This window comes from Lissotriton vulgaris, chromosome 2_1 (genome assembly GCF_964263255.1).
Source record: "Lissotriton vulgaris chromosome 2_1, aLisVul1.2, whole genome shotgun sequence".
Taxonomy (NCBI): Eukaryota; Metazoa; Chordata; class Amphibia; order Caudata; family Salamandridae; genus Lissotriton; species Lissotriton vulgaris.
In genome coordinates this window covers 2,050,103,521-2,050,128,538 of record NC_141687.1, presented here as the reverse complement: position 1 = coordinate 2,050,128,538, position 25,018 = coordinate 2,050,103,521, and positions in this window count along the sequence as shown.

The following is a 25,018-nucleotide window of genomic DNA, read 5'->3' as shown; positions in this document are numbered from 1 at the left end:
GCGCGGTCGCTGAGGGGGCGTTGAAGTTGTGATGGTGGGCTACTTGTGTTAGGGTGGCCATGTAGATGTTGAACAGCGTCGGACTGATGGATGAGTCCTGGGGACCCGTAGATGATCTCGGTGGTTTTGGATCAGAAGGCTGGGAGGCAGACGATCAGGATTACTATTGAACAAGTTCCAAGCAAAGGACTTGATGCATACTATTTGGCCGTAAGAAAAAGTGTGTGAAACCATTTTGCTGTGTAATTTGTCAGCATACATTTGTAAGTAACATTATTTACAGTGTAAGAAAATTAATCCTAAAGTTTTGTTATTTTATGATTGTTTCAGATGTGTCATATTTACGTAAGAAATTGCTCTTAGAAAAAAAGATTTAAGATATGTTTTATTTCTATTTTTTATATTGTTATTGAGAATGTTGACTGGGTTTTTTTAAGATATCCTTATGGATTGTCTTTTTTTTGCCCGCTGTTATGTGATAAGTACTATTGAACTCACTGTTTGTAGGGAAGTTCAATATATTCCGAGAACAGCAAAAAAGACAAATGACATTTTTTACAAATTATTTTGTGTTGTAAAATATATATTGTAACTATGGTTTTTTGTATCTTCCACAGGTGATAAGTTTATAATATATAATTTTATTATTATTTATTATGCTTAAGGTAAGTAAAAGTAACTGACTCAGCCGCGGCCCGTGGAGGGAGTTGTGGTGGAGTAGGCAGGTGGGGCGGGGGGTTATAAAAAGCGGAATCTGGATGATTGCAGGTGAGTAAACAATTAAATTAATAAAATGAATTTCGTATCCTGGGCCCTGCATCGCAAAATGCGATGCAGGGCACGGAACAAAGGGGCATATTATCAACAAAAGGCAGGAAACTGCTGATTAAGCAGCGATAATGGGCTTGATAATAGGGCCTTGGAAATTCCCATAGCAGCCCAGGTTCTGGTGTTAACTTGGGCTGTTATGGGAATTCACAAGGGCCTATTATCAAGCCCTTTATCGCCGCTTTATCTGCAGTTTTCCTGCCAATAAAAGCGGCGATAATCTAATATGCCCCATAGTTTTTCCACGCATGCTTTTACAAGTACTATCCATTTACCACGCATAATCTTAATAATGTCTTTGTGTTGACGAACACGCGTTGTAATGCCTGTGACTTACGTCCTTCAAATTAGTTTTTAGGTATATGTGTGACCAAGTCTGATAACATCAGAGTTTAAGGACAAACACCGTGGTGTCCGTGCCTCAAAATCTCGTCGATCACAAAGAAAATAGGAGGACGATAAAATGAAAGTAACAGATATAATAAAAATAACGGTGAAAAACTACTAAAATGGCACAGGACGGAGTACGTGATCAACTTTTGGCGCCTCTGCACTACGTTCCAAATAAATCTAGATGAAATACGATTATTAATATATTACAAAAGTACAACAGCGAATGACACACACGACCCGGAAAACAAAGCAGCAAATTTAATACCTGAAATAAAGAAAGATTTGTTTGTTGAACTTGAAGAAAAAGAAAGAAATGTGTGCTTCGAAACGAGGCTGCGCATATGTACAGAGTACAACTGCTACGCAAAAAAAGGAAAGTTTTACATACTCTCATAGAAATGAAGGGGAATATTATCAACAAAAGGCAATACATTACCGCCCCTTTTATCGCCAGTAACTGCTGATAAAGCAGCGATAATGGGCTTGATAATAGGCCCTTGTAAATTCCCATAGCAGCCCATGTTCTGGTATTAACATGGGCTGCTAAGGCAATTCACAAGGGCATCTTATAAAGAGCATTATCAACGTTTTATCGGCAGTCTCCTGCCGATACAAGCGGCGATAATGTATCGCCTTTTGTTGATAATATGGCCCATTGCTCTTTTTCTGACCAGTAAACTTAGGTGCATATTATCAAAGACCGGTGTAAAAATTATCGCCGTTTTATTGGCAGGAAACTGCGGATAAAACGGCGATAATGAGCTTGATAATACGGCCTTGTTATTTCCAATAGAAACCCATGTTAACACCAGACCATGGGCTTCTATGGGAGTTAACCAGGACATACCCGTAGCTGGAAGATCATATTTCATATTACTGCCCTTAAAACGTTGCGTTCCCCGCGATGTGTACGGGGATAGAGGGAGGGAGAACTCAAAACACATTTTTTTTTTAAAAGACCCGAGGGGTGCCACTTCCTCAGACTGCTGGGAGTAGGACCGTAACCCTCCGCATACTTCAAAATAAAACCACCGCAGTGCCGTTCCCCAGTGCTCGAGCCACTTTACAAGCCCCGATTATGCAAAATATTTGACCCCGTAATTTTCTCCCGGGACCTAATGAATAAAAAGGACTTCTAGGTTTTTTTCCACTGCGTACGAGTACTGGATGAGTACCCCACGATTTTTTATGTAAAAAAAAATAAATATTGAGCCTAAAGATCCATGTACCACCCCCTGACCAACACTATAGGTTGAGAATGTTTCTACCCTGCCCCCTTTCCTTATTTCTGAACTTTGTTTTACTGTTTTCTTGTGACTCGGCTCTCGTGACAAATAAGATGGCTGCCAACACTTCCTGGTTTGGAGTATTCACAGCCAATCAGCATCCAGCTCCTGCTCGGAATTGTACGGATTTATGTACCCATAAGCGGTGATTTTTCTTTATATAAAAAAATATATAGCCTAAACATCCATGTACGACCCCCTGAGCAAGCCTAGAGGGTCAGAATGTTTCTAGCCAGCATGGAGAGTTAATGGAGAGTTAATGAGAATCCACACCTGCTTGGTAATTCAAGACACTTGTGATACTACCTGTGCACCAGTATTCTGCATGCAGCTGAACTTCCATTACCAAAACAATGCTATCTGGGGGAATAGTGAGCAGCTCTAAGCATCGCCCTATGGTGACAGCAATGTTGTTGAGGTCGGGGATATGGCCAGGGATTGCCGGAGGACCCCCCACCCTTCCGTTAACCAACATTATTAACAGGACATGAGAGGGCTTTCTTTGGAAGGCGGGGGATCTTTCGACCCCCCAGCCGTATTTATTAAAACATACAAAATAAATCAAAATTGAAATAAACAATATTTACACAATTATGCAGAAATTGATACAATTGATATATACATGTATTCAGGCTATAAGGCTAACCTTAACATATTTCTAGTACAAGGTATTTCCTATCCAAAACTAACATATCAATCGCATCACATTATACAATATTTATTTTTCTGCGTACCTATTTGGGCCTACAGCAAGGTCAATAACTGGTGTCAGATCCTTATCATTAAACTATGCCCTCCTGACGGAGTGCGCATGCGCAGAGGGCCCGTTTACCGTGGGCTTGCTCGCCCTCCCCGGTTACACAGTATGCCCTATTAGCCTCGCCCTCCCATCGGAGTGCGCATGCTCAGAGGGCCTGTTTACCGTGGGGGGTACACCCCCTCCCCGGTTACCCCCGTACGCCCTATTAACCTGCACATGCGCAGAGGGCCCGCTGACCGTTAGGGTACTTTGGCCCCCCGGCTACCCCCGTACGCTCTATTAACACCATTAAAGGGGGCCCTTGCATCTCTGTGCGGTTTACTGGCGTCATTGTTAACGTGTGGGGTGGTAAACCAGCCGAGAGAAAGCGTGACTCTCTCCTCCCTGCACCCATGCAGCCAACCGGTTGTAACTGCCCCTGGAGTTCTAGGAGAGACCACTTGTCCCTCCCTTTGGGCGACTCCATTCGAGAATGGCACCGCCCCCTAAGGACCTCAAATTAACTGCTCACCAATCATGACCTTACCGCCTGACCAAGGAATAGCAATAAATACGACGATTGATGACCTGAAAATGGGAGAAAGTTCTAAGGAACAAAACGTATTAGTCAGACACTCTTGTCATCCATAAACATTTGTAACAAAATTGTGAAACCTTCATAACACACAATAACAATCATCTGCATCAGGGGATGGTGGGTGGGGAAAATAATTTTAGCATCCCAGAGGCTGGAAGGGCAGGCAGTGCCGCGCAGGAGTCAAAGAGGCAGACGCTCGCTCTCCACGGCCTTTTAACCCTTCTTCCGCCAGGCTGGATCTTACCGGCCTGGCCTTTGTTCCCTTCGTGACCCGGAAGTGACTCAATCACTTCCGGGTCACCAGGGGACCCGGGGCGAGTGGGGGCCGGTGCGCCCTGCCATGACTGTGGTGGGGTCATCGGCCCCACCTTTCCTTATGGCCAGGCACTGGCGGAGGACTCCCACACTTCCGTTAACCAACATTATTAACAGGACGTGAGAGGGCTTTCTTTGGAAGGCTGGGGATCTTTCGACCCCCCGGCCGTATTTATTAAAACATACAAAATAAATCAAAATTGAAATAAACAATATTTACACAATTACGTAGAAAATGTTACAATTGATATATACAGGTATTCAGATGGCTAACCTTAACATATTTCTAGTAAAAGGTATTTCCTATCCGAAACTAACATATCAATCGCATCACATTATACAATATTTATTTTTCTGCATACCTATTTGGGCCTACGGCAAGGTCAATAACTTGTGTCAGATCCTTATCACTAAACCACGCCCTCCTGAAGGAGTGCGCATGCGCGAAGGGCCCGTTTACCGTGGGGTTGCACGCCCTCCCTGGTTACCCCGATACGCCCTTTTAGCCACACCCTCCTGTCGGAGTGCGCATGCGCAGAGGGCACATTTACCGTGGGGGCACACCCCCTCCCCGGTTACCCCTGTATGCTCTATTAACCACGCCCTATTGTCGAAGTGCGCATGAGCAGAGGGGCCGTTTACCGTGAGGAGCAGTCACGGGAGAGCCTGGGAGAGAGAGAGGGGCAACAGCAGGGGCATGAGGGCAGAAAACAGCAGCGATAAGTACACAAGCTGACAAAGAACAGGCACACCCCCCCTAAAGACCGGCACCCATCCCCAGGGAACTGACACAACACTCTAGCTTCCGCACATTAAATCACAGCTCTTTTCAATAATGCCCCCTATTCGCCAAAAATTAATGCTCACCACTTTAATATACTGCTAACCTTCCTCTGAAGAAAACTAAAAAGCTCACCACCAAACCCCGAAACAGTCTGTTGGCTGGACCCTGAACTAGCTCCTCATTTGCAAGATGGCTGTTGCACAGGTTTGTCTCTTAGACTACATTCGTCCCTCTTTAGTTTCTATGACACACAGTGGTGTGTGCACGTTTAACATAGATACTGCAACAAAAGTGTGCACATTTAAAATACATACCGCAACGAAGCAGAGCATCAAAAAGAAAAACGCAGTTGAACACTTTTGATGCGGAATGTATTTCAAAAGCGCGCTCACTTTTTATTTTATTTTAAAGCATGAGCGCCCATGGGGCTGTGCATGGCGTTGTGCTGCCGCAGGCGCTTGGGGTCTTTCGGAATGTGGAAAGTGGATAAGCATGTAGAAGCAAGAGGGTGAGCACTAGATAAACAGTCAAGCAGGGATAAAAGCACGACCCACTGCTCTGATAAATAATGCCTACAATTGTTTAAACAAAGAGTCCCTAAACATGATATACCATAAGCCGCAGCGCAATCAAACTGTAGTTGGTCGGTGCTGCTTCTGATAAAAATAGAAGTGATGAATCGGAGCAGCAACCAATAGGGAGGCTGGAAATCAGACTAACACATTAATAGCCCAATTGCAAGAAGCAGGCAAGCAGCAGGCAGGATTACTCTCGCTATACGGATTACTGGATGTCTCGGAGAGACAGTGCATGCACGCTGCCTAGGCGACACCTAAAAGTAGGCTGGTATGGCAGAGCCTGTGAGCTGCAACCCCATCAATGGGCACCCTTTTCTGCTGAATGATTCTTTAAAGTATCTGTGTACATAAGTATGTAGAGGGTTTGCTCCCAGAGCCTGGTGCTGAAGATGAAATACACCTTTGCTAAATTCTGTGTTAGGACAGCGAGATCCTGACAAGGGTCTTACTTCAGCGGAGAATGTATTTAAAAGTGCAGGGAAGCTAAAGTAAGATCACCTCTTCCCCTACTCCTGAGTATTTACTGCAGATGGGGACTCTCTCTCGCTAAGGTACAGGGTTATAGCTAGCCAACAGCATAGTTAACTATATTACATAATAGTTAAATATTCAGAATACTTGAGAATGACACAAGCATCGAGTTCAATGTGCTTTTAAGATGGGCACATTTCAGAACCCAGTAAATGGGGTGTGGGAGGTACTACAAGAGTCCATGAGTCTTCCCTAGGCAATCATTTTCATTTGTACATTCCAGATGATGTTCATCTCCATTCATGAGGGGTCATTGTGCAGCCGGCCTGGATCCACCATGCCTACCACGGTGTACCCAGTTAGGGAAAATATTAATTGCTAGGATTTCCCTAAATAGGATTGTCTTCCCAGCACAGGAAAGGTAGTAGTCCTGGGGAACATGGGCTGTCGCCTTTCAATAACTGTCAATCAGTGGTTCCTTATCTCGTCAAACTCAACATGCCCCCTAAGTCCCTCCCTTTGTGTATTTATAAGTAGGTAGGATATATGTTCTAACTGTGCACAATGGCAAAGGAATCATTGCTGAAAAATAAGGTGCTGAGTGCACTGCAATTAATTACTGTCCATACTATGCTTTGGTGTAAAAACTCCTTTATGTTTATTAAAATCTTAAGGGACAACTGACCACATGGGCCACAGTCTCTGCCGAACCAAGAATTGTTGGAACTGCACATTTCTGCAGGGTAATACCAGATTTTTTGATTTCCTCCTCTTATTTTTGCTGAATTCGTTTTTGTTGGCCTTAGGACTCTGTGTACCTTACCACTGCTAACAAGTACTCAAGTGCTTGCGCTCTCTGCTTCAAACATGATAACATTGGCTCATACCCAATTGTCATATTCAATGTGCTTTGAGCTCACTAGTAAAGTGGACAATACATGCCCAAGCCTTGTAAATTAAATGCTACTAGTGGGCTTGCAGCACTGGTTGTGTAACCAATTAAGTAGCCTTAAAACATATCTCAGATCTGCCATTGCAGAGCTTGAGTGTGCAGTTTAGACTTCTATGTTGACTTGGCAAAAAATAAACCTTTGTCAGTCCTACACCTTTCTTTTTAATACATGTAAGTCAACTCTAGGGTAAGCCCCGGACAATCCAATGGCAGGGTGCAGTGCATTTAAAAAGTTGGACATGTACTTTTCAGCTTTATATATCTCGATAGTGAAAACCCTTGAATTTTTTTTCACTACTGCAAGGCTTGTTTCTGCCATAGGATAACATTGTAGCTACTTTATTATATTTTATAAGTGTAATTTCCAAATTGGAAGAGATGATCAGTTCATGTTTGGTGTCTCTGGAACTGCAATTTAAGATTCTCAGTTATGGTGAGCCAGATATTAAGCTACAATTCTGAAAATGCCACTGAAAGTTGACATCTTCTTTGCTTAGCCATTTGATGCATGCAGCCTGTCCCTGATCACATGACTAGGTGCAGTTGCCATTTGGGCTTGGTACATTCCTTCCAGACAGCCACACAATGGGAGCTTAGCTGTGACTGGAAAGACCATCACTAGCTGGGTGGGAGGGAGGAGCCGGGGTCAGCCTCAAGTCCACCTGAATAGATTGTGTTCCGCCTCCACACAAAGGGCTGCATATCGCCTATAGTTAGTCTGGGGCCAGGGATAGAAAGGCAGGGCATTTGTGCACTTCAAAGGCACAGCTCTAGAAGATTCTCCCTACTTCAAATGCACAACTGTGTATGAAAGAAGGTCCTCAACGCCACCACTTCAGTCCACTTCTAGACCTGTGGTAGCCATGGTGGCGCTTTATGCTTCATAATAATGTGAATACCCAGTTCCATTCTATTTGTAACTAATTGGACCGACAATGAATCATTTTTGTAGAACAAATATGGAACAACGTTGGACTAGAAAGGTCACGCCTCAATCATAATTTGTATAGTGTATAATGTTCTTTGCACAATTCTTCCGACTCCAGCCGCTGTTTAGTGCCACTGTCCAGCAGATCAAAAATGATAGCACATAGTAAGATGCACCAGGAAATAGTCGAACTCCAATTTGCATTCAAAATATATCCTTTATTCTCTTTTCTTCAATGAAAGAGGTTAAAATTCAGCCAACTTGTTTCGTTCCAAATTCTCCTTGAACTTTATCAGGGCTAAAAGTAGTGTCAAGTGAGTGTTTTCTTAGATCCCATAACATGACAGTCTATCCACGCAATATCAATTGAAAATCCTCCACATAAGTTCATCAATGGGATTAGTGGTTTTCAGTAGGCATGGGCGTAAAATCCGTTCCGCTCGCGGATTTTGCGGATTTTCGGTTAATCCGCAATCCGCGAGATTCGCGGATTTCCCACAAAATCCGCAAATCCGCGCGCTGCGGATTTTTTGCTTGTGTTCGCACTGCTCGCGGCCCGCGGCGCGGGCAGCAACAATCTCGCACTCGCGAAATTACAAAAAAAAATAAAAATGGCGGAGGAGTGAAGGAAGGAAGTGGCCCAGTCTCCAACTTCCTGTTCCTGTCCAGCAAGTTCCTCCCATTGGGGAGGGGTGAAGGAAGTGCCCCAGTCTCCAACTTCCTGTTCCTGTTTCCTTTCCTGGCCATTTTGGATTCGATCTTGACTGGGAAGGATTACTTTTTGTGGATGCTGCTGGATATTTGGATTTGAGGCCTTTTGGATTCAAAATTTGATTTCACAAGTAAGTTGATAAGTTGATGTTGTTTGTGGTGATTTTTGTGTGTGTTAATCGACTTTTGGGGTGGTGTTGGGGGCTGGCTATGTTGGTGGTGGGCCATTTGTAATAACTTTTGGATTCGAAATTTGATTTCACAAATAAGTTGATAAGTTGATTTTCTTTGTGGTGATTTTTGTGTGTGTTTTCCGACTTTTGGGGTGGTTATGGTGATTTAGCGGGTATTTTGCCGCGTTCGCGTCGTGAAGCAACAATCTCACACTCGCTAAATTGCAAAAAGTGCAATTCTGCACCAGAAAACCACCAGCAGGCAGCATAAACCTTCTGAAACTTGATGGATGGCATTGGATTGTGGTGATTTGTGTTGTCTTTTTTGACTTTTTGGTGTAGGGGTTGGGGGCTGGCTATGTTGGGTGGGGCCATTTTGAGGCATGGTCCTCTGGCCATGTGGATGGGGGTCAAGCGGCCATTTTGAAGGCAGGCAGTGAGCTTTGTGCCATAGGCCTGCACCCATTTTTCCTTGCTTTCACCCCTTGTGCCCAGGTTGAGTCAGTGGTACATGAAACTACATGCCTTTCTGTGAGCTCTCTTGGATCAATGTTGAATTCCTGTTTCCCAAAAATGTAGCAATTCTTATTTTTGATATTTCCATATTGTGGTGTGCACGTGTGTATTCAAAATTTGATTTCACAAGTAAGTTGATAAGTTGATTTTCTTTGTGGTGATTTTTGTGTGTGTTTTCCGACTTTTGCGGTTGTTTTGGTGATTTAGCGGGTGTTTTGCCGCGTTCGCGTCGTGAAGCAACAATCTCGCACTCGCTAAATTGCAAAAAGTGCAATTCTGCACCAGAAAACCACCAGCAGGCAGCATAAACCTTCTGAAACTTGATGGATGGCATTGGAATGTGGTGATTTGTGTTGTCTTTTTTGACTTTTTGGAGTAGGGGTTGGGGGCTGGCTATGTTGGGTGGGGCCATTTTGAGGCATGGTCCTCCTGGCCATGTGGATGGGGGTCAAGCGGCCATTTTGAAGGCAGGCAGTGAGCTTTGTGCCATAGGCCTGCACCCATTTTTCCTTGCTTTCACCCCTTGTGCCCAGGTTGAGTCAGTGTTACATGAAACTACATGCCTCTCTGTGGGCTCTCTTAGATCAATGTTGAATTCCTGTTTCCCAAAAATGTAGCAATTCTTATTTTGGATATTTCCATATTGTGGTGTGCACGTGTGTATTCGAAATTTGATTTCACAAGTAAGTTGATAAGTTGATTTTCTTTGTGGTGATTTTTGTGTGTGTTTTCCGACTTTTGCGGTTGTTTTGGTGATTTAGCGGGTGTTTTGCCGCGTTCGTGTCGTGAAGCAACAATCTCGCACTCGCTAAATTGCAAAAAGTGCAATTCTGCACCAGAAAACCACCAGCAGGCAGCATAAACCTTCTGAAACTTGATGGATGGCATTGGAATGTGGTGATTTGTGTTGTCTTTTTTGACTTTTTGGAGTAGGGGTTGGGGGCTGGCTATGTTGGGTGGGGCCATTTTGAGGCATGGTCCTCCTGGCCATGTGGATGGGGGTCAAGCGGCCATTTTGAAGGCAGGCAGTGAGCTTTGTGCCATAGGCCTGCACCCATTTTTCCTTGCTTTCACCCCTTGTGCCCAGGTTGAGTCAGTGGTACATGAAACTACATGCCTCTCTGTGGGCTCTCTTGGATCAATGTTGAATTCCTGTTTCCCAAAAATGTAGCAATTCTTATTTTTGGATATTTCCATATTGTGGTGTGCACGTGTGTATTCGAAATTTGATTTCACAAGTAAGTTGATAAGTTGATTTTCTTTGTGGTGATTTTTGTGTGTGTTTTCCAACTTTTGCGGTTGTTTTGGTGATTTAGCGGGTGTTTTGCCGCGTTCGCGTCGTGAAGCAACAATCTCGCACTCGCTAAATTGCAAAAAGTGCAATTCTGCACCAGAAAACCACCAGCAGGCAGCATAAACCTTCTGAAACTTGATGGATGGCATTGGAATGTGGTGATTTGTGTTGTCTTTTTTGACTTTTTGGAGTAGGGGTTGGGGGCTGGCTATGTTGGGTGGGGCCATTTTGAGGCATGGTCCTCCTGGCCATGTGGATGGGGGTCAAGCGGCCATTTTGAAGGCAGGCAGTGAGCTTTGTGCCATAGGCCTGCACCCATTTTTCCTTGCTTTCACCCCTTGTGTCCAGGTTGAGTCAGTGGTACATGAAACTACATGCCTCTCTGTGGGCTCTCTTGGATCAATGTTGAATTCCTGTTTCCCAAAAATGTAGCAATTCTAATTTTTGATATTTCCATATTGTGGTGTGCACGTGTGTATTCATAAATGCCTACTTGCAAACTATTAATTGAAGCGCCACATATGCAACATATATTTAACTGATGTTCCTCTGTCTTCGTTTGCTTTTAGGTGCACAAAGTCAAGAACTCCGCATCATCGTTGAGCATCAGTGCCAGGAAGAAGTCCTGCTGCGGCCTGCTGTTCCGACATCTGAAGAAGAATCAGAAGATGGGTCCGAAAAGAGGTGCCCGTAGCTCCTCTTGCAAGAAAGATGTCTCTACTAAGGAGAAGAAGAAGCAAGTGGCACCACTTACCAAGGAGTCTGGTGCCTCGACCACTAAATTTATGTGGAAAAAAGAACCAAAGTCCACCATGAGTGCTGCACAGGTAGCCTGTTTATTGGTTCAATCACCAACGACCAGTGATGTTGGCTCAAGTACTATTCAACAACCAAAGCCGCAACAACAACTGCATGAGCTAACAGTACAAGCACAAGTACATGCGCAAGGAGCTGTCCGAGAAGGAGCTGGCCGAGAAGGAGCTGGCCGAGAAGGAGCTGGCCGAGAAGGGGAAGGCCGAGAAGGGGAAGGCCGAGAAGGAGAAGGCCGAGAAGGAGAAGGCTGAGAAGGAGAAGGCCGAGAAGGAGAAGGCCGAGAAGGAGAAGGCCGAGAAGGAGAAGGCCGAGAAGGAGAAGGCCGAGAAGGCGAGGTCCATGGAGAGTTGCAAGTAGAGGTCAGTGAAGAGGGCCATGTAGCGGCGCATGGAGCGGTGCAAGTGGCCACAATGGTTGTTCTTCCCGAAGTCGGGGCACAGGAGGAAATTGACTTTGGACCCGGGGTATCAAGTCAGGAAGACGAAGCCACTCCTCCTGATGATTCATTTTCTCCCAGCTCCCCAGCAAGGAAAAGATCAAGGAGGGTGTGTAGAAGTTCCTCTTCAAGCCCCGCTCCCTCAGATGATCTGCATCAAGATTGGCAACCATCTCCGACGTCTGAGAGGGAGGCACACCATGAGCTGAGAAAGGTATCAAATGTTAAAAGGAAGGGCCCCGGAAAGCTCATACTTATGGATCCGAACGTCGGATTTGATGAAGTGGTGCATTCTGATGTTGATGAACAGGATGACAGCAATGACCTAGTCATCACACACGTCATTCCAGCCACACCGGCCATGCAGCAGACAGACATTTATACCTTATCCCGACGTCATGCTGAGCGTGACCCTGGCGATGTGGCACTGGTAGCACCACCAACGCAGTCATGTAGTACAAGTTCACCAAAACCTACAGCTCCCATATTTTCTCCCCAGAGGGGAACTCCATCCAGCTCGACTCCCTCAAGTAGGGTTGCTGCAATAATTGCACAACCCAGTAGAGGTCTGCAAGGCTCATCCACCACTGCTTCATCTGGCATTGGCAGTATCATCACCTCGTGCGGCAAAACCAGAAGTTTCCAGTCCCCAGTTTGGAACTATTTTAGTGTCCATGCAAAGCATGATAACCTAGCCGTGTGTTCCATTTGTACGACTACAGTTAGCCGCGGTAAGATTGGTACCAACTATGGTACCGGAGGCCAGCTAGGTCATCTTGAAAGAAGGCACTCTGTAGAATGGTTTGCACACCTAGCAAACATCAAGGCAAAGGAATCCCAAAGGGCAAGTGGCCAAAATAAACCCGTACTAGGTGTTTCATCTGAAGATGACGGGGAGGTAGAAGAAGCGTCAGACATTTATCCGGGCGCACCCAGTACCCCTGGCAGCACCACACCCTCCGGAACACATAGGAGGCACACTGAGAGTCTGGGAGACACACCAATGCGGAAAATGTCAACACTGAGCAGAAGTGGGTCGAAGAAGGCATCAGCATCATCCATTAAACTTGTCCAGCGCAGCATTACAGACATGTTCTCCTCAGATGCGCCATTTCAACGCAACCACCCAATTGTGCGCCTGTATAACACCAAGATGGCTAAAATGCTAGCGGTGGACCTTCTCCCTTTTTCGTTTGTCGAAGGTGTGGGTTTTCTTGAACTCGTGGCAACACTGGCCCCTAAATGGAAGGTTCCTAGCCGGTTCTATTTTGCCAGGGTTGCTGTTCCAGCACTACATAAAGAGGTGCTTGAGTTGGTTGGGGCAGCTTTGCAGAAGAGTGCTGTTCACACTATACACCTGACAACAGACATGTGGACCAGTTGCCAAGCCCTTGATTACATGTGCATCACTGCACACTGGGTCTCTTTTTCAGGGGTTGCAAAACGGATAAATGCAGGTGGTGACTTGGTCGACATTTTTAAGGGTGCTCGTAAACATGCAACATTAGTCATGTTTGGCATGGAGAAAACTCATACTGCAGACAACATTTTGCATGACTTTAACAAAAAGGTCTTGCAATGGCTGCCCAAAAGAAATTGCAAGGTTGGTTATGTTTCTACTGATAATGGCAGCAATGTAGTTAAGGCCATGGCGGACGGTGACTATTTCAGAGTGCCGTGTTTGGCGCACTGTATGAACCTTGTCGTGCAAAAGTTCTTGAAAAAAGAACCTGCAGTCGACAAAATACTGACCATCTGCAGAAGAATATGCACACATTTCAACCATTCTTTTAAGGCCCGGAAGGAGCTGAGGCGCCAGCAAAATGTACGTAGAATGCCAGTGAAAGCACTTATCCAGGAGGTGGCAACACGTTGGAACTCAACCTTCTACATGCTTGAGCGTCTGCATGAGCTGTTTCCAGTAGTCAATGAGTATTTCTACAACCTGGGTGGTGATCCGACAGAAATGATGCTAGCGGTGGAGCAATGGCAGCTAGTTAAAAGCCTGACAGACATGCTTCGTCCTTTTGAGGTCTTCACGCGTGAAGTCAGCAGGGAGGACTGTTCTTTGAGCAAAGCTATCCCATTGTTGCTGAAGCTCGAGCACCAAGTCAAGGTGGTGTCTTCAGAATTAAAGGATGCGGGAAAGAATGAAGCATATGAGTTGGCGCAGAGATTATTACAACGCCTAGTTAGCAATAAACGGCTTGTAAATATCAAGAAACAACAGCACTACATTTGTGCTACTATTCTGGATCCACGTTACAGAAAGCCATTGTTAGGAAAAGTATTAATTCCTTTTGAAACTTCAGATGTTACAGAGTACAAAGGTTGGCTAGCTCGGTCAGCCATTCGTTTTGAAAGAGAGAGGAAGGTAACTGTAGGAGAAGACAGTACTAGTGAATCAGCAGGCCAACAGGCGTCGGATAAAAGCACTTCTGTGCCTGTGGCAGAAGTGAGTGTCTTTTCCTCTGAGCCGTTAACCACACCAGCAACCGTATCATCTGCACCAGGCACAGGCGATATGTCTGAAGAGGATTGGCTAAGTCAGCTAGGGTTTGCTTGTCCCAGAAAGGACACAGAAGTGCAAAGTACAGGAATGCGGGAGAGCATTGTTTCAATGGTGCAGGCCTACCTGGATGACTCAACAGCGGTCAATATTACTGAGGACCCATTGGCGTATTGGCATGGGAAAAGAAACATATGGCAAGAGCTCACCAACCTGGCTCTCAATTACTTGTCTTGCCCACTCGCAAGCGTGTCTTCAGAACGTGTTTTTAGTTCTGCTGGTGGCATTGTGACTTCCAAAAGGTCCCGCCTCTTGCCCGCAAATGTGGAGCGGCTCACCATGATAAAGATGAACCAGCACTTCATACCACCAGATTACAAAGTACGAGAATGCACGCAGGAAGAAGAGGACACCGACCTACCTGAGGAAAGTTCTCCTCAGTTACCAGTAAGGACGAGTTCATTACCCTGACACCGAGTTCTGAAAATGAGTCAATGATTCATTAACTTTATTTTTAGTTCGACTCCTTATTCACTTTTATTCCTGTGTGTCTGTCTTTCTTTGTTTACCAAGTGCTTGATCCCATTCACAACAAAACTGTAATCACCCAATCAAAGAACAAGCCCATCAGCAGAACTGTCTTGCCGCAGCATTCATCAGGTTCACAAGTTAGTTGCCAAGAACTAAGTCCTGGTCGTCTATCCTCCTCCTCCAGACTCATTCTATCCATTTCTCGTAATGCTGATGCCTGGATTCCGCACAATGAAGAAACTTACGTTGACGAGTCCCCTAAAGAGGTACTGGAAGTAGTGAGTCCTGCTGCAGAACGCTTTAGGACACTGTGAATTCCAGGTGGAGACAACCCTCAACAAACACAAATTACAGGTAAGATAAGCGTTTGGATGGGAGGTAGTATAATGGAGTATTAGGAGGAGAGGCGAAAGAGTGACAGTGGTACTACTAGTAAACTCCTAGGACTCTTGATTTAGGAAACTCTGTGACAGGCATTTAACTTTGGAAAACATTTGGCCAACTACAGGTTGCTTTTGCTTTGCAGAAAATCCACGCCGGGAAACTCCAGTAGGGGCCCTGCTGCAGAACGCTTTAGGACACTGTGAATTCCAGGTGGAGACAACCCTCAACAAACACAAATTACAGGTAAGATAAGCGTTTGGATGGGAGGTAGTATAATGGAGTATTAGGAGGAGAGGCGAGAGAGTGACAGTGGTACTACTAGTAAACTCCTAGGACTCTTGATTTAGGAAACTCTGTGACAGGCATTTAACTTTGGAAAACATTTGGCCAACTACAGGTTGCTTTTGCTTTGCAGAAAATCCACGCCGGGAAACTCCAGTAGGGGCCCTGCTGCAGAACGCTTTAGGACACTGTGAATTCCAGGTGGAGACAACCCTCAACAAACACAAATTACAGGTAAGATAAGCGTTTGGATGGGAGGTAGTATAATGGAGTATTAGGAGGAGAGGCGAGAGAGTGACAGTGGTACTACTAGTAAACTCCTAGGACTCTTGATTTAGGAAACTCTGTGACAGGCATTTAACTTTGGAAAACATTTGGCCAACTACAGGTTGCTTTTGCTTTGCAGAAAATCCACGCCGGGAAACTCCAGTTGGGGCCCTGCTGCAGAACGCTTTAGGATACTGTGAATTCCAGGTGGAGACAACCCTCAACAAACACAAATTACAGGTAAGATAAGCGTTTGGATGGGAGGTAGTATAATGGAGTATTAGGAGGAGAGGCGAGAGAGTGACAGTGGTACTACTAGTAAACTCCTAGGACTCTTGATTTAGGAAACTCTGTGACAGGCATTTAACTTTGGAAAACATTTGGCCAACTACAGGTTGCTTTTGCTTTGCAGAAAATCCACGCCGGGAAACTCCAGTTGGGGCCCAGCTGCAGAACGCTTTAGGACACTGTGAATTCCAGGTGGAGACAACCCTCAACAAACACAAATTACAGGTAAGATAAGCGTTTGGATGGGAGGTAGTATAATGGAGTATTAGGAGGAGAGGCGAGAGAGTGACAGTGGTACTACTAGTAAACTCCTAGGACTCTTGATTTAGGAAACTCTGTGACAGGCATTTAACTTTGGAAAACATTTGGCCAACTACAGGTTGCTTTTGCTTTGCAGAAAATCCACGCCGGGAAACTCCAGTTGGGGCCCTGCTGCAGAACGCTTTAGGACACTGTGAATTCCAGGTGGAGACAACCCTCAACAAACACAAATTACAGGTAAGATAAGCGTTTGGATGGGAGGTAGTATAATGGAGTATTAGGAGGAGAGGCGAGAGAGTGACAGTGGTACTACTAGTAAACTCCTAGGACTCTTGATTTAGGAAACTCTGTGACAGGCATTTAACTTTGGAAAACATTTGGCCAACTACAGGTGAATCAACACGATGACAGTGTTCCGTAAAACAAACTTACTGCAAAAACACCACCCACCAGGCTCAAAAGTAGTAAAAAACAGCTATGCTCAGATAAAGTTTGAAAAAGTATATTTTTATATCCCTAACAAAATAAACTCCCGCAAGACCCTCCCTAACTCCAACAAATAAATAGTCCATCAAAAGTCCCCAAAAACCCCAAATCCCAATTCCCACCCCCCAAAAGTCTCTAAAAAAGGGGCAAGGGACACTCTACGGATGCAGATTGTTGAATTTGGCCTCCAGGGCATCAAACTTCTCCTGGATGATGGCTTGATATAAACAGAGGCCCTCCACCAGATTGTGATACTCCTTCCATCTCTGGACCTCCGCCTCTAGGTTGGACACTCTGCGGAGTGCAAGGCGCAAGCGAGCCTTTACAGTACTGTGAGGAGGTGCAGCCTTTGCTGCTCGGCGGTGGCGTCTTCCAGCACGGCTCCGGTTGGCTGGAGCACTGCGCTTACCGGCAGAACGTGGGGTCACGGAGGAGGATGCAGAAGATGTTACACTGGAGTGCGTGTCGTCCCCCTCCATTTCCACCAGCCGGCGATATTGCGCAACAGTGGCATCCAGCCTCCGTTGCCGGGCAAGTACAGCCCGCATACTCCTGCTTGGTTTCGATGTTTTGGTATTACCAACTATAAGAAGAAAGAAAAACATAATCTGTAACGAATGCTCTTTAAGAATATGATTTACACAAAATGATTCAGCAGGAAGTTGTGTCACAGTACAACTAGCAACTAGACAGCGCAGTACAAAACTATTGAGGCCAGTATCATGGGCGTCCGCATGGAGGGGCAAGGGGGGGCGCTTGAATCACCATTTCCCTTCCCACAACTCACTTGTATCCTTGGTTTGGTGCTCTTTCATATGAAAGAGATCTGGCAGAAGTGAGTGACTTTTCCTCTGAGCCGTTAACCACACCAGCAACCGTATCATCTGCACCAGGCCCAGGCGATATGTCTCTATCTCTCTCTCTGTCTCCCTCTGTCTCCCTCTACCTCGCTGTCTCTCTCTCTGTCTCCCTCCCTCACCCTCCCTCTGGCTCCCTCCCTCTCTCTCCTTCTGTCTTCCTCTCTCTCTGCCTCTATCTGTCTGTCGGTCCCAGCCTGCTGTAATTACCATATTGTAATTTGTCACTGGTCCAGCACTGGATACACATCATATGCTATCTAAGAGTCAGATAGTACCATGATCCAGCTTACCTGTACTCCACACCACCGCTGCCTGCTTCCTCACAGTCTGATTGTCCACTTGCGCCGCATCCTCCCCAGAGTCGCCCTCAGACTCCGAGTCGATGACGATCACGTCCGAGCTGGCCCCGCCACCAGCTGTTCCACCTAAAAAATATATTTAAGACTGTTAGATTACACCACTCACTAGTATTTGGTCTAGGAATGAAGAAGTTTGAAAACAGAAAAAATAATTGACTGTCTACTCTAGTCTAAAGTAAAAATGTCCCTCCTTCCAGGGAAGGCTGTTGTCTTGCTGCACTTTTTTGTCACAATTGATGAATGCTTGCTTAATTTTAACACACATCTTTTTTCTCTGAACAGACAGATGCTGGACTTCTACGGACAAGAGCAACCAACTAAACCAGGTGAAAGCTCGGCTCGACCACAAGACATGTGTTCCATTACTCATCAACTCAGCACCAAGCACTTTTCCTTTTCCAGCTAACTTTATTTTAATATATGTGTTTACTTTTACTTTTTTTAATAAAGCTTTTAAACTTGAATAGACTCTGTGGTTTTTGGTCCTCCAAGCTAGAGTGACTGAGAGAAAGGTTTTGTAATTTTTGCAAGGAGGAGTCCGTGCCGCTGACACTACCGAGTTTATACTATAGTATACAGTGTGCCAAACACGCCACTCTGAAATATTATTACTCTGGTCTTTGGTGTCCATAGTAAGGTTTGTGGAGAATTGTCCCTGCAACAGTAGTATTATTGATTTAGCTCCTATCTAAACACTGTTTCGAAAATTTAAATTAGGAACGCTTGGACAACAATAGGTCCTCTATATTTAAATGAAAACTTACTGGGGCCAGCAAAGGAGCACTCGCCGCCCTGGCCTGCATCATCCTCCTCCTTTGGAGCCACTGCATCCGCTGTTTCTGTCCGCTTGCCCCTGGGCGGACCTGACGTACAACATGAAAGAAAGAACAGAAAAAAATGATGATTGCTGCTTGTCGATGTCCTTGTCAACCAAATCAAACATTTAGAAAGAACAAGAACCAACTATTTTAGCCAAAAAGAGGGCTACAAAGGAAGGACTGCACCTGAGCCTCTACTCAGTCATTTAGGACAATGATGCGTCACTGAAACCCTGCGCCTGCATGAAGCAGGCTTACGGCTTGACGCAGCATTGCTGGAGCTGCGCCATCGTTGCAACGCAACTCCATCTATGAGCCGCCTTTACGGCACCGATGCGTAACGCTTCGGTGACGTTTTGGCACCATGGCGTGCCGCATTGAAAATACGGCGCACCATGGGTGGTGCTGGCGTGCCTCACACTTTGCAGGGATGCACAGGTAATTGCTAATCTGACACTTAGGGGCATACTTACGAGTTCTGGGCTGCACACCTCCAGAGGTGCACCAGAACAAAATGCGTAACTCAAAACTAACCTTGCGTCACGGCAGATGCGCCGCAATTACAATGCGGCAAACCCTGGCGCAAGGGTAGGCAGATGCGTGATGCATCTCGTGACGAAAGAGGGGCGCATCTTTAGAGTCGCGTCGCAGGCGCGATGCAACTATAGCAATGCTCAGGAATGCCCAATACTCAACATACCGCATCAGTCCTTACGCCTGCTTCAAGCAAGCAGGCATAAAGAATTGACGTAGCAGCGTCGCGGAAGTGCCTGCGTTAAATCTTGTAGATTTCACGCAGGCACTTTTGCGAGGCGCACATCTGCCTGACCGCCACCCCCCCCTCCCCCTGCGTGGCAACGCACCCATTGTGGCGCAGGCCCAGGTCTTAACGTGGCGCATCTCCTTAGAAGCATCACGTTGTACATGACTCGCAGGGATGCGCCACGTTTACGTCGCTGTGCGTCAGGTAAGGCAGCGTAAACGTGGCGCAAGGGGCTTGTAAATCTGCCCCTTTGTGTCTAGCATTACGCAGTTCTGTAAAGTACACTCATACATTACTCAGCCCAATTAAATGAACACAAAATAGAAAACAAATAAGCAGTGGCACCGCCACAGAGAAAGAGAGCAGTGCACCTGAAATGCACAGAAGATTTTGAAATATTAATTTAGCTCTCCTATCAATGTAATCAGCAGCATTATTGCTCTTTGTAAAAAAGTTAAAGCAAACATTTGCAATATTAACACACAGAGCAGGAGAAAAAACAGAGTAGTGAGTGATGAAAAAATTGCTACTACTACTCACCAAGCCCGGGGACCTCCACTCCCAGCAGATCGAGCAGGTCGTGCTCCCGCTCCAGAATATCGGTCCAGCGGTGGGTCACCTGATTATAGGTGCGCTGGACCCCCGTGATCTTAAAAAGGGCCCGGCACACCTGCCCCCACCGCTTCCGACGCTCCTGGCTGTTGGTATAACCGGCAGCAATCCTGCCGCCTGCTGCGATGGTCCTCGGGAGACGGCGCTGCACAAAATAAACGAGTGTGCCCACCTCCTCAGGGCTGAAGATCTCCCTGGGCACCACCATTTCCGCCCTCAAGCGGCCACACGGGAGCCGGGCACGGGCTGCGGTGCCCGGCTTGGGCAGCTTGACAGCTGTCTTCACCATGTTCTGGGCAGGTAAGGAGATAAAATGAAAAAGAATAGGAGTAGAGAAGAAGGAAATAAAAGTTTAAAAAGTACTTGAAAAGTAAACAAAAGTAGCCTAAAACACAAAAATATAGACCTAAAAAACAAGAGGGATAGAAAAAAAGTTTAATAGATCAAAAACAAAATTAAATAAGCAAAGGATGGCAGAGATATACAGAGGATAGAAACACCATGCCCAGACACATAGGAATGAATGAAAAACAAGATGGCGGCCGATCACGTGAGCGTAAGTAGGTTCTCACGCGATTTCTCTCGCGAACTCGTGCGAACTTGTATTCGCAAGGCGCTCATCGCGCGAGACTACACATAGCGGGCGGAAACGGAAATACGTCACGCAAACAAAATGGCGGCGCCCGTAAACCTTGGGGTAACTCGCACGAGTTCGCGGCTTACACGATCGATTTCGCACGACGCCGCGCCTCGCGAATAGTGCGAAATTACCGAAAAACGAGTTTTTCAAAAGGAAAAGCTATGAGCAGGTGCAAAAGTTCAACCTCATCATTTGTAACCATTCCCTGTAGTGCTTCCTGAAGGGGCCCTCCAGAATTCGGTTAGGTTCCTGTTAAAAAAAAATTACATTGCAACAAACAGGAAAAGGAAAGGAAAGGGAGCAGACAAGCAGGTGCCAGCCTTCATTAATGTCAGTTGGGGCAGGGCAGGTGTTGTTGTAATTTAATTATGCAAAACTTAAGGCACTTAGCAGGTGTGCTTTGCTTTGCCACAATAATGTACACTCACTGGTCAACCAGAGGGTGCTGTGATGACACCGAGGGTGGCATGGGTGTGACAGCCAGAGGGTGGCATGGGTAAACCAGAGTGCCAGTGTTGACAGAGGATGGCAGTGCTTTGTTTGCCCCAATAATGTACACTGGTGAACCAGAGGGTGCTGTGATGATACAGAGGGTGACATGGGTGAGCCCGAGGGTGGCATGGGTGAACAAAGAGAGTGCCAGTGGTGACAGAGGGTGGCAGTGATGAAGAAAGGCTTGCAAACAGGCTGGGCACGTAGAAACAACAAGTTCGCAAAACTAGCGACCTGACAAGTAAGTTCGCAATTTGCGAAATTGCACAAAACCCTCGCGAACTTGCAGAAACCCGTGCAAACACCCCCAAAAAAAATCCGCAAAATCCGCGAGGATTCGCGGATTTTGCAGATTTTCGCAATCCGCAAATCCGCAAATCCGCAAATTCGCGGATTGCGAATCCGCAAAATCCGCCCATGCCTAGTTTTCAGTTAGTACAGAGGAAATTCGTAGAACACTTTCCAATACAATAATAGGTAACTTTTGCACCCATCATTCCTAGAAGTCGAGATTATTCTGGGAAGCGTAGTTCTATATTGTAATTGTCTCAGAAGCAGCGGGTATCATTCTCGCATGTACAATAAAATCATAAGTTTATTTTGGAGTAAGGTTTCGTAGCAGGAGAAGGAGACAGCTCGTCTCCATTTTCTTCAAAGACTGATTGGATAGGGAGAAAATAGAAACCTTTCATTAAACATGACCCCAAGAATAGTTGTAAAAAGTCCCTTGGGGAAATATAGACATGCTACTGTTTCTGAGGAACAATTTTAAGCAGTTGTGTGCTGAAGACTAACTATCTCCTTCTCCTCCTATGAAGCCCTATTCCATCGTACATGTGAGAATGATACCCACTGCTTCTGAGACAATTACGATATGGAGCTACACTTCCAAGAATTATTGTTGCCCTTCAGAAGTTGAGTTGATGTCAGTAATCTTGTGACCGTGGGACATGTTCTCCCGCCGTCGTTTTAAATGCGTCAATTGAGCCACATTGGTACCCTTCTCTTCCAGCAGCAGACAACAGCGCCTGGGAGGTATTGTTAATTCCCTGTATAACAAGTAGCTTCCCGGGACCTTTGCCAAAAGTGGGTCCACAGACATGGACCGATTCGGGATCCACCCGAATTAAGACATGAGTAGATCCTGCACTCAGGGTTGACTTGGGATTTGTTTTCTCAAACAGAGATGCCACTCTACTATGCTCCGTGTTTACGATAGTCCTATTATATTATACAACTCCTTGATGGGACTAATTAAGTATGGGCTATTCATAAGAATTAAGCTTCTTCCCAAAATTAGACGACCCTTCCCTTTCCTGAGATCAGAAATGCCTGACAGATTTTATTTGATTAATAAACAAAAGAAGAGTGTCTATGAGACAAAGAACCACAAAATGGAGCTCAAAAAACAACCATACTAGGATGTTTAGGAAAGCCCTCACTCACCACCTAGTGATGACATGCTTCATCATTGGGCTCCACCAAAGAGACCGAGTGTCTCTTTGGTGTGCTGCAACGCCAGAATTACTGCGGAGCTGGTAGGTGGGTATAGGGCGTGTTGAGTGGAAATGAAAATTAGTGAGTGTTGAGGGTATTTTTTAAAAAATTGTCAGTAGTGTATCTGAAGCAATTTTTATTAGAGATCACTAAAGACAACAAGTATAAAATATATGTGAGGATCCAGTCCACTTTTAATTGAATGGTGGGATCCTAGAAAGTAGTAGTCAACATGTTTCTTGCCATCGAAACGGTGTCAATTTACCGGGCAATTCGTCAGGACTGGGTGTGATAAACCCTGGCGGTATGGGCACTCTAAGGCCCACCCTCACCTAGGGACGTGATATGTGAAAATTAAGAAAAAGTGAAAAAAGTGCAAAAAAATTTGGAATATTGGGTTGATTCCTAATTACTCCTGGTTTAGGAGGCTTCAACTTATCGTTTTCTGCACCTGAAAGGTAAGGGACAGAGACACAAGGACAAAACAGGACAAACAATTAGAGTTGCTCCTAATTGTCAGCAATTGTCTGGTGAAATTGGTGCTCCAAACGTGATAGACACTCTAGCTGTGGAAGAATAGCGCTATGTTTAACACCGCCTACTAGCCAAGGGTTCTCAAAGGCCATGAGAGGGGTGGTGTACTATTTGTGGTACAGTCTAGTAGTGACTAGGGGTTAAAATCACGAAGTTTTGCATTGTTGCGATCAAATTAAAATATGTACAAATGACCATCAATTAAAATTGTCTCACTTTTGGGGTGTTAAGGATAAACACCATGGGTCTCAGGAGGGGGGTGGGAGCGTATTTGGCACACCCTATTTCATGGTATAACGAGAGAAAAACACATTAGCCCGCCATTAGAATCATGAATAAAAAGGCGCGATCAGTACTTAGCTCGTTTCTGGTGAGTTGTTCCTACTTACTCCCTCGACGCTTGGCACCCGTGGTGTACCTACGTCGTCCTCGTACTGGACCCCGACGATAAATGAGGGGGTTCGTAAGTTGTTTTTAAAGCCGTCAGGCAAAGCGGCAAATGCTTCCGGGTGGGCGTGGCATGTTTTCGTTCTATGACGCCACGGAGGCGTTGTTGAATTCGAGCGCCCTATTGGGCGTTGTCTCGGAGAGGGCCTGCCATTCTGTTGTCTGAGCAACAGGGGAAGCCAGCGTGACTGCCCTGATGTCAGCGCGTCCACCGTAATGGTGACGTTGCCGAATGGGCGTGGTTCCGTGATGCCGGTGGTGGAGGCATCGCTTTCAATTGGCTAAAAGGAAGCACAGGAAAGCGGCTGTGGTTGTCTGGGAGACAGCGATCGTTATGTGAACAAATTTTTGCCAAGATGGGTATAAAGTTTAAACGCATTGCGTGGAGGAGGCATGAAGTAGTGTATAGCAGATAGCTAGCAGGGTCTCATTGGGGGGCTCAGAAGAATCATGAAAAAGATGCTTATATCTCTGAACTCGGACTCATTTGATTACTGTATTCCAAGGTATGTCATCATTTAGGCCAGTTAGATGGGTGCCCAATCTGTAGACCCACCTTTGTTCTTTTTCAAAAAGAATGTTAGTGATGTTTCTTGTGCCACTCACATGTTCAATGATAGTCCAACGCATGTCGTTGGGGGTGTGGTTGAGTTCCAGGAAATGGCAACTCAGTTTGGTGGTTAGTTTTTTACACCTGATGTTGGATCGGTGTTCACCTATTCTTTGTTTGACTTTGCGGGTGGTCATTCCTACGTAACGTAGGTCGCAGGAGCAGGTGATCATATAGATAACGTTATCTGTGTTACAGTTTGTGTGACATTTTTGTGTCCATGTTTTACCAGGTTCCAGTTCTAATGTTTTTGTGTGTGTCGTCAGGTGGCACACACAACAGTTAGCGCATGGAAAGTGTCCAGTGATTTGCGGGAGACCCCAAGTCTCTGTAATGGATCTTTCCGTGGTTGGGGTTTCAGCTCTCGGTCGTGTGTGCACGAGGCTGTCCCTCAGGCTGCGCCCTTTTCTGAAAGAGAACAGTGGTTTCTCCCAATCAGTTTTAATGCTAGATATAATGCGCCAGTTTTTGTTGACTGATTTTTTCATGTAGTTAGACATGGCATTGTATGTAGTTACGCAGGTCAATGGTATAGTTTCAACATTGGTGGCCTGATCTTCCAA